The sequence below is a fragment of the Hordeum vulgare genome, chromosome 6H (genome assembly GCF_904849725.1).
Source record: "Hordeum vulgare subsp. vulgare chromosome 6H, MorexV3_pseudomolecules_assembly, whole genome shotgun sequence".
In the NCBI taxonomy this organism is placed as follows: Eukaryota; Viridiplantae; Streptophyta; class Magnoliopsida; order Poales; family Poaceae; genus Hordeum; species Hordeum vulgare.
In genome coordinates this window covers 520,823,737-520,833,286 of record NC_058523.1, presented here as the reverse complement: position 1 = coordinate 520,833,286, position 9,550 = coordinate 520,823,737, and positions in this window count along the sequence as shown.

Genomic DNA, 9,550 nt, shown 5'->3' with positions numbered 1-9,550 from the left:
CGTGTCATTTTGTTGCTACTGTTTTCTGCGTGTCAAGTATTTATTCCTATGACCATGAGATCATATAACTCACTGACACCGGAGGAATGCTTTGTGTGTATCAAACGTCGCAACGTAACTGGGTGACTATAAAGATGCTCTACAGGTATCTCCGAAGGTGTTAGTTGAGTTAGTATGGATCAAGACTGGGATTTGTCACTCCGTGTGAACGGAGAGGTATCTCGGGGCCCACTCGGTAATACAACATCACACACAAGCCTTGCAAGCAATGTAACTTAGTGTAAGTTGCGGGATCTTGTATTACGGAACGAGTAAAGAGGCTTGCCAGTAAACGAGATTGAAATAGGTATACGGATACTGACGATCGAATCTCGGGCAAGTAACATACCGAAGGACAAAGGGAATGACATACGGGATTATATGAATCCTTGGCACTGAGGTTCAAACGATAAGATCTTCGTAGAATATGTAGGATCCAATATGGGCATCCAGGTCCCGCTATTGGATATTGACCGAGGAGTCTCTCGGGTCATGTCTACATAGTTCTCGAACCCGCAGGGTCTGCACACTTAAGGTTCGACGTTGTTTTATGCGTATTTGAGTTATATGGTTGGTTACCGAATGTTGTTCGGAGTCCCGGATGAGATCACGGACGTCACGAGGGTTTCCGGAATGGTCCGGAAACGAAGATTGATATATAGGATGACCTCATTTGGTTACCGGAAGGTTTTCGTGCATTACCGGAAAAGTTTCGGGCTCATCGGTAGTGTACCGGGAGTGCCGGGAGGGGTGCCGGGGACCATCGGGAGGGGTGTCACGCCCCAAGGGGTCTCATGGGCTATGGGAAGAGATAAACCAGCCCCTAGTGGGCTGGAATAAGTTCCCACTAAGGCCCATAAGGTTTGAGAAGGAAAAAACACAAGGTGGAAAGAGTTTCCAAGTGGGAAGGTGGAATCCTACTCCAAGTAGGATTGGAGTAGGACTCCTCCACCTCCAATTTCGGCCAACCCTTGAGGTTTTGAGGCTGCCTCCTCCCCTCCCTCCCACCTATATATACGGAGGTTTTAGGGCTGATTTGAGACGACTTTTCCACGGCTGCCCGACCACATACCTCCATAGTTTTTCCTCTAGATCGCGTTTCTGCGGAGCTCGGGCGGAGCCCTGCTGAGACAAGATCATCACCAACCTCCGGAGCGCCGTCACGCTGCCGGAGAACTCTTCTACCTCTCCGTCTCTCTTGCTGGATCAAGAAGGCCGAGATCATCGTCGAGCTGTACGTGTGCTGAACGCGGAGGTGCCGTCCGTTCGGTACTAGATCGTGGGACTGATCGCGGGATTGTTCGCGGGGCGGATCGAGGGACGTGAGGACGTTCCACTACATCAACCGCGTTCTCTAACGCTTCTGCTGTACGATCTACGAGGGTACGTAGATCACTCATCCCCTCTCGTAGATGGACATCACCATGATAGGTCTTCGTGCGCGTAGGAAATTTTTTGTTTCCCATGCGACGTTCCCCAACAAAGCCATGTTGGAAGAACTTGAGAGCTCAGCAATTCCGAATTCGGTTATCCCTCCCAATGCTAAATTTCTTACTTATGAAAACATGAAAAAGAGTGTTGCTTCCCCCCCCCTCCGCAGCAATGGAACATCCATGGGTTATGGGAGCTCTAACCGTCACCGAAAAACTTCGCAAGGAAATAATGGATCTCAGATGGCGAAATAATAAGCTTGAGGAGGAGAGTCGCATTATGAGGGGCATCGTCACCAAGAATATAACACCACCACCTCCGGAGAAAGACAACTAAACACATGGGTGTGGGCACTCCCCTTGGCTTGTGCCAAGCTTTGGGGAGGCGCACCGATATCGTATCACCATCACACCTTTTACCTTTTTCATTTTTCTTCTTCAATCCTTTTGGTTATATCTTGATCTAGTAGAATAAAGTTTTAGTGTGATCTAGTTTTGAGTTTTTCTTTTTTGTTCCCCCTATGTAAGCAAGTCCAAGAGTTATATATTAAAGAGTAGTTTTGAGTTGAGGGCTTTGCTTGCTTGCTATGATCTTGAGAAAAAAGAAATAGAAAGAAGTATAGAATAAAAGCAAAAGAGCATACATAATGATCTTATGGGGAGTGATGACTTCACATATAAAATGTATGTCGATTGAAATTTGTTGTGAGTTGACAAACAAAGCTATTGGTCATTGTTGCAATTATAAGGAACTAATAAAGAAAGAGAGGTTCACATATAAATATATTATCTTACAAATCTTTTATGATTGTGAGCACTCATTAAAATATTATATGTTAAAAGGTTGATGTTGGACAAGGAAGACAACATAATGAGTTATGTTTGCTTATTTCCGAATAGAAGTTATATGGTTGTAAATCATTCAACATGTGTCGCTTGCTTCCACCTCATATTAGCCTGAAACTCCTCCACCAAGTAGAGATACTACTTGTGCATCCAAAAACCTTTAACCCAGTTTTGCCATGAGAGTCCACCATACCTACCTATGGATTGAGTAAGATCCTTCAAGTAAGTTGTCATCGGTGCAAGCAATAAAAATTTCTCTTTAAATATGTGTGATTTATTAGTGCGAGGAAAATAAACTTTATACGAACTTGTGATATAGAAGAAATAAAAGTGATAGACTGCATAATAAAGTTCTTTATCACAAGGGGCAATATAAAGTGACGTTCTTTTCCATTAAGGGATTGTGCATCCAACTATAAAAGTGCATGACAACCTCTGCTTCCCTCTGCGAAGGGCCTATCTGTCACGTTTAATTTCTAGTGCTTACCTTTATGTAAGAGTCATGGTGATCTTGACCATTTCCTTTATTTCGCCTTTATATTTTGGCAAGCATCATGTGTTGGGGAATGATCTAGACAAATATATTCACCCGGATGTGGGTGATCATGACTTATTATTGTTGACATTACCCTTGAGGTAAATAGTTGGGAGGCAAAACTATAAGCCCCTATCTTTCTGTGTGTACGATTAAAGCTTTGACCTCATAGGTACCGCCTGAGTGTTAGCAATTATGAAAGACCATAATATGATTGAGTATGTGGATTTACTTTACAAGCTCTTATATTGACTCTTTCCTACGTTGCGAAAAATTGGAATTGCTTCAATGACTGAAATCATAGTTTGTTAGTTCTCAATAGAGTTCTTGATTCATATTTTGCCTTGTGAATGAATTGTTAATCTAGCATACGATATTCTATGTCAATATGTGTTGTTGTTCTAAAGATAACCATGATGCCCTCATGTCCGTATTTTATTTTATCGACGCCTCTATCTCTAAACATGTGGGCATATTTATCGATCTCGGCTTTCGCTTGAGGACAAGCGAGGTCTAAGCTTGGGGGAGTTGATACGTCCATTTTGCATCATGCTTTTATATCAATATTTATTGCATTATGGACTGCTAATACACATTATAGTATAATACTAATGTCTTTTCTCTCTTATTTTAAAAGGTTTACATGAAGAGGGAGAATGCCGACAGCTGGAATTCTGGACTAAAAAACGAGAAAATCTGAGAGACCTATTCTGCACAGCTCCAAAAGTTCTGAAAATTTGTGGAGAATTGTTTTGGAATATATAAAAAATAATGGGCGAAAGAAATACGAAGGGGACCCACCAGGAGGTCACAATCCAGGGGCACGGCCTACCCCCCGGTCGCGCCCTGCAGGCTTGTGGGTCCCCTGGCAGGCCTCCGGTGCCCATCTTGTTCTATATGAAGGGTTTTGACATGGAAAAAATCAAAAGAGAGCTTTCAGTACGAAGCGTCGTCGTCTCGAGGTGGAACTTCGACAAAACCAATCGAGAGCTCCGGCGAAGCTATTACACCGGGGAAACTTCCCTCACGGAGGGGGAAATCAAAGCCATCGTTATCACCAACGATCCTCTCATCGAGAGGGGTCAATATCCATCAACATCTTCATCAGAACCATCTCCTCTCCAAACCCTAGTTAATCTCTTGTATCCGTTCTTTGTCTCAAATCCTCACATTGGTACCTCTGGGTTGCTAGTAGTGTTGATTATTCCTTGTAGTTGATGCTAGTTGGTTTATTTGGTGGAAGATTATATGTTCAGATCCTTAATGATTATTAATACTCCTCTTATTATTATGAACATGAATATGCTTTGTGAGTAGTTACGTTTGTTCCTGATGGGTTGCTAGAGTGACAGAAGCTTAAACCCTAGTTTATGTGTTGCTTCGTAAGGGGCTGATTTGGGTCCATATGTTTAATGATATGGTTAGATTTATCTTAATTCTTCTTTCGTAGTTGTGTATGCTTGCGAGAGAGATTAATCATAAGTGGGTTGTTTGTCAAGTAAAGGAAGCACCCAAGCACCGGTCCACCCACATATCAAATTATCAAAGTAACGAACGTGAATCATATGAGCATGATGATAACTAGCTTGACATAAATTCCCATGTGTCCTCGGGAGCGCTTTTCTTTATATAAGAGTTTGTCCAGACTTGTCCTTTGCTACAAAAAGGATTGATCCACTTTGCTGCACCATTTTACATTTGTTACTTGCTACCTGTTACGAATTACCTTATCACAAAACTATCTGTTACCGATAACTTCAGTGCTTGCAGAGAATACCTTACTGAAAACCGCTTGTCATTTCCTTCTGCTCCTCGTTGAGTTTGACACCTTACTTATTGAAAGGAGTACGATAGATCCCCTACACTTGTGGGTCATCAAAACCTTCACTAGTTAGCCATCCCAATTCAAATTTGAACTAATGACTGGTGTCACTTGCAGCTACCTCACCGAAATCGGTTAGCAGAGGAGTGTGGTCCGATAAGGCCTCGATTCTTTCTAGTGCCCGAACTACAACTAAGGGATATTTGTATTCCCAGTCGGTGGTAACTAGTACCCTGTCAAGTTTTTCGAATGTAGGAACTATTCTATTATTGGCCCAAGTGTAATGTCGACCGGACATAGTCAGTTCTCGCAAGTCAAGGTTGTAATAAGAGCATTAAACAAAAACGGCCATCTTGTATCAAATCGATCGTTATTTTTTCCTGCTGAAATCTAAGAATATTGAACCCCCCCCCCCCCCCGATTAACATGGGATGGGGATTTTGTCGGCAAGTGTTGACCATATCTTTGAGAAAGGCTGACTTGAACTCCTCCTAAGCTACGCCATATACAACCACCAAGGTCCAAAGAAAATTGCCAGGCTTGTTTCGAAGGTGGAGTTTGACATGATACTCCCCCTTCTATTTGGACAAAAGTTACAAAACTATGGAGTTGATTCCTAGGAGAATACCCCCTGACCTTCCAGACGGCGGTAAAATATGCCATTCGTAATCGTAACCGGATGAAAAGTGGTCAAGATCACGTGTTGGAAAATCACGTTTGCTACACTCGAAGATGGCCACAAAGTCTAAAGCATGATCCTTCACAGTATCAGCAATGTGTTTGTACTTAGCCAAGTCACATAGACCTATGCTATTCCAAAACACCCCTCTCATGAAGAACCATTTTTAGATTTAGACCCCCTTGCCTTCTTAGACGGACGCCCCTTTTTCTTGGATGAACTAGACTTATTTTTTTGTACCGACGCGACAAGATCACATAGCGTCATGTCCCGTACAGTATCATCCAAAGTTGTCAGAATCGCGATTCTGAATCGGATCGGAGCTCCGTTGGTAGGATCGCGAGTCGTAGAATCATAACTACCAGGAACGTAGAAACTTAGATTCTATGAGCAAAATTGTAGAATCGGAGGGCATAATTTGGATCGTAAGGTCTTAAGATTCTAAGACTTGAGTCACGATTCTGACAACTTTGGTATCATCCAAGTCTACTTCACTAGTGTCAGTAACCAAAAGGGAGAGGAGCTTGTCGTCATGATTGGCATCAGCGTCCTCATCCTCGTCATCTGGTACTAAGGGGTGCACAATCATAGGCGGTTTAGGAGGAACCGTAAGCCGGTCGAACTCCACTTGCTTAAGAGCTCTAACATAGATATCTATCATTTTTTGATTTCTTCCTAAAGAAATACTAAGGCTAGAAACATTTGATGAAACTTTGTCATTATCAAAAGAAAGAAAAGATTTATGCGAAGAACTACCTTCAAAGTCGAGGTTACGCGAAGTCGTTCTGCGCATAGCCTTCAACATAGAGTCCTCATCATTTAGATCAATGTGCACAATGTGTCATACTTGCCATCAAGATATCTAAGTATCTTCTGGATGATGAATTTGTCGGTCATCTCTTCTCTTCCTAAGCCGGCAATCTCATTGGTGATGAGAGCTAGCCTAGAGTACATTTCAGTGACTCCTTCACCATCCTTCATCTTGAACTTGTAAAGCTAACATTGAAGCACCTCCAACTTAGATTTTCTGACAGAATCAGTACCTTCGTGCATATCAACCAAAGTATCCCGAATTTCTTTTGCATTCTCAAGACGACTGATTTTGTTGAATTCTTTAGGGCAAAGGCAGTTGAAGATGATATCGCGGGCTTGAGCATTCAGTTGCAACATCTTCAGCTCATCAACTGCCGCATCATGATCTGGTTCATGCCCTTCTCCAAAGAAGTTACCTTGCACACCAACACGAATAATAGTCCAAACATGAGGATTAAAGCCAAGTATATGCATTTTCATTTTATGCTTCCAACTAGCAAAATCAGTGCCATCGAAGTAAGGACCTCTACGATGATAATTTCCCTCACTAGATGCCATACTCTCCTAAGTTCCTAAACCAATGAAATGGAGAACAAAGCTCGGATACCACTTGTAGGATCAAAAGTATGTATAGAGGGGGGTGATTAGACTACTTGACAAGATAAATTTTTTGCATTTTCCCAATTTTACTTGATAGGAAGCTATGGACGTTATGGCAAGTCAAGTACACCCTACACATGCACTTCTAATAGTATAGCAGCGGAAAGTAAAACATGCAAGTGTAAAGTCGAGGAATAAGGTAGGGAGATCAAACACAAGAGGTTGACACGGTGATTTTTGGCATGGTTCCGATAGGTGGCGCTATCGTACGTCCATGTTAGTGAAGACTTCAAACCACGAAGGGTAACGGGTGCGAGAGTCCACACACGGCTCCACCCACAAGGGGTCCACAAAGAAGCGGCCTTGTCTATTCCACCACGGCTTAGGTCCATACAGGACTAGCCTCACTCACGGTAGATCTTCAAGAAGTAGGCGATCTCCTTGCCCTTAAAAACATCTTGGTTCAACTCCACAACACACAGTAGGAGGCTCGCAAGCGACGCCTAACCAATCTAGGAGGCACCACCCTCCAAATGGTAATAGGTGTGGTAGATCAATCAACTCCTTGCTCTTGTGCTTCTAAAGATAGTCTCCTCAACATAAATCACTCTCTCACAGAATATGCATGGGTAGGAGAGGTTGATTTGGTGAAAAGCGGTTTGGGGAGGCTAGAGATCAAGTTTCAAAGGATTGGATTGGAATATCTTGGTCTCAACAAATGAGTAGGTGGTTCTCTGTCAGAAAATGGATCTGGAAATGAAGTGTGTGTTCTGAGTGCTTCTCCCACGAATGAGAGGTGGGTGAAGGGGTATATATAGGCAGCAGCCAAAATCCAACCGTTACACACAAAAGTGCAAACTCGGTGACACCGAAGTGGACAACAAGGCGGTACCGACTAGTACTAAAAGTGTGAACTTTGAATCTTGGTGAGACCGATATATAGAACTCGGTGGCACCAAAAAGGTGACTAACAGTCAGATGACCAAACTCGGTGGCACCGATATTCAAACTCGGAATTTCCGACTTTGTCTATCTTGGCAACAGAATGTTGGTTACACTGAACTCGGTAGCACCGATACAGTTTCGGTTGCACCGATTTGGTGGAACTGGCTAGGGTTCTATCTGAGGTTCAAACTCGATGGGTCCGAAGCGGCAATTTTGGTTACACCGAATTTGTGAGTGTGGAACTTGACAGAGTGGATATGTGGGGAAAATGACTGAGTGTTTTGGTGGCTAACTTTGAGCATTTGAGCAGTCAGTTCATTTTACTACCTCACCCTCTTTTAATAGTATTGGCTTTCCTATGGACTCAAAAGTGATTTCTCACAAATATAAAATGAAGAGTCTTCCAGCTTGAAGCTTGAGCCAATATTATTCCTTTCTTGTATCCAGGGGTATATCCACATAAACCTTAAGCCATAGCATCTTTTGAACTTCTGAAATACACTTGAAAAACACATTAGTACAATGATGCATATGTTGTGATCAATTATCAAAACCACCCTAGGGAGAAATTGTGCTTTCAGCAACTCCCTGGTTGGTGTTGGCATAGCAGGGAGATGGAGTCCGCGAGTGTATCGTGGCAGGCTGTACCGCCGCGGCAAACTCGACGGCCGACGCTGAAGCTGGAGTTGGCGCGGTAGAAAGTGCTCGCAGTTCCGCCATGGAGAGTTCGTGAACAACTTTAACGGCCGGGGAGAAGATCCCACCCCGTCTGGATGGCGTTTGTGGTGCGATCAAGCGAGGAGTCGAGACATCGTACACAGTGTCGGTCGGCGATGCAGTCCCTTGAATCGGGAGGGGGTTGCATCAGAGACCGAGAGAGCGTCGAGAAGCACCTACCGAGGCAACGACAGCACAGACTAGAGGCAAGTTGCATGAGGAGTTGCAGTACCCGTTGGAGCAGCCGAAGGTGTCTTGTCGATGTGTGAAACCGAAGATGCCGAGACCAAAGTGGGAGTGGCCGCTATTGGCATACGACGATTCGGGTTTGGTGGAGTGACAACAATGATCTTCGTTGGCGACGAGGTCTGAGTGAAGGAGGTAGAGCAAGTTACAAGTTGCATGGGCACGACTCCTCCCGAGTTTTGAGAAATCACCGGTGCAGAGGACGATGATGAAGCTCTAGTCCTCTTGCTTGGGTCGAATCCCCTCGTCGAGTCCTCCATGCCATGGCCTTTTTCGCCATCGTGGTCCTCTCCGTGCTCCCAAACTCGAGGAACAAAATCGGCATCAACAAGGAAATTTTCACAGCTTAAGGAGAGAGTAGCTAAATTTTCGCATGGCAGATTTGGACATAGACCGAAGACCATCCCATGAGATGTTGCCACAGCCATGTGCTCGTGGTGAAAATAAATAGTATAAAACTACAACAATTCGGGTTAGGGTTTCAAAAAACTACCGTTTTTTCCCGCCGATAACTACCAAATCAAGGGTTGGTTATCTCAAAAAACTAAAATCATTCAGCACTTCATAATTGATCGTGATTATGACAGTTGGGGCCCACATGTAAGAAAACTGATTGTTTGACCATCTGTTTTACTATTAATGTCTCGTCCCCATTCTCTTCACTCCTCTTGCCACCTTCTTCCCCGAGAAGGCGATGGAGCGTCGGCTGCCTCTCCTTCCACCAGCGCCAATCGATCCACCTTCCACCTCGTCGGCGTTGGCTGACCGCTCCTCCACCTCCATTACTGGCCCCTCTCCCTAGAACCTCTTCTTCTCACTGTGTCCTACAACCCAGCGTGCCGCCTGCCTACCTCTGGAGCCATGGCGCCCGATGTGCC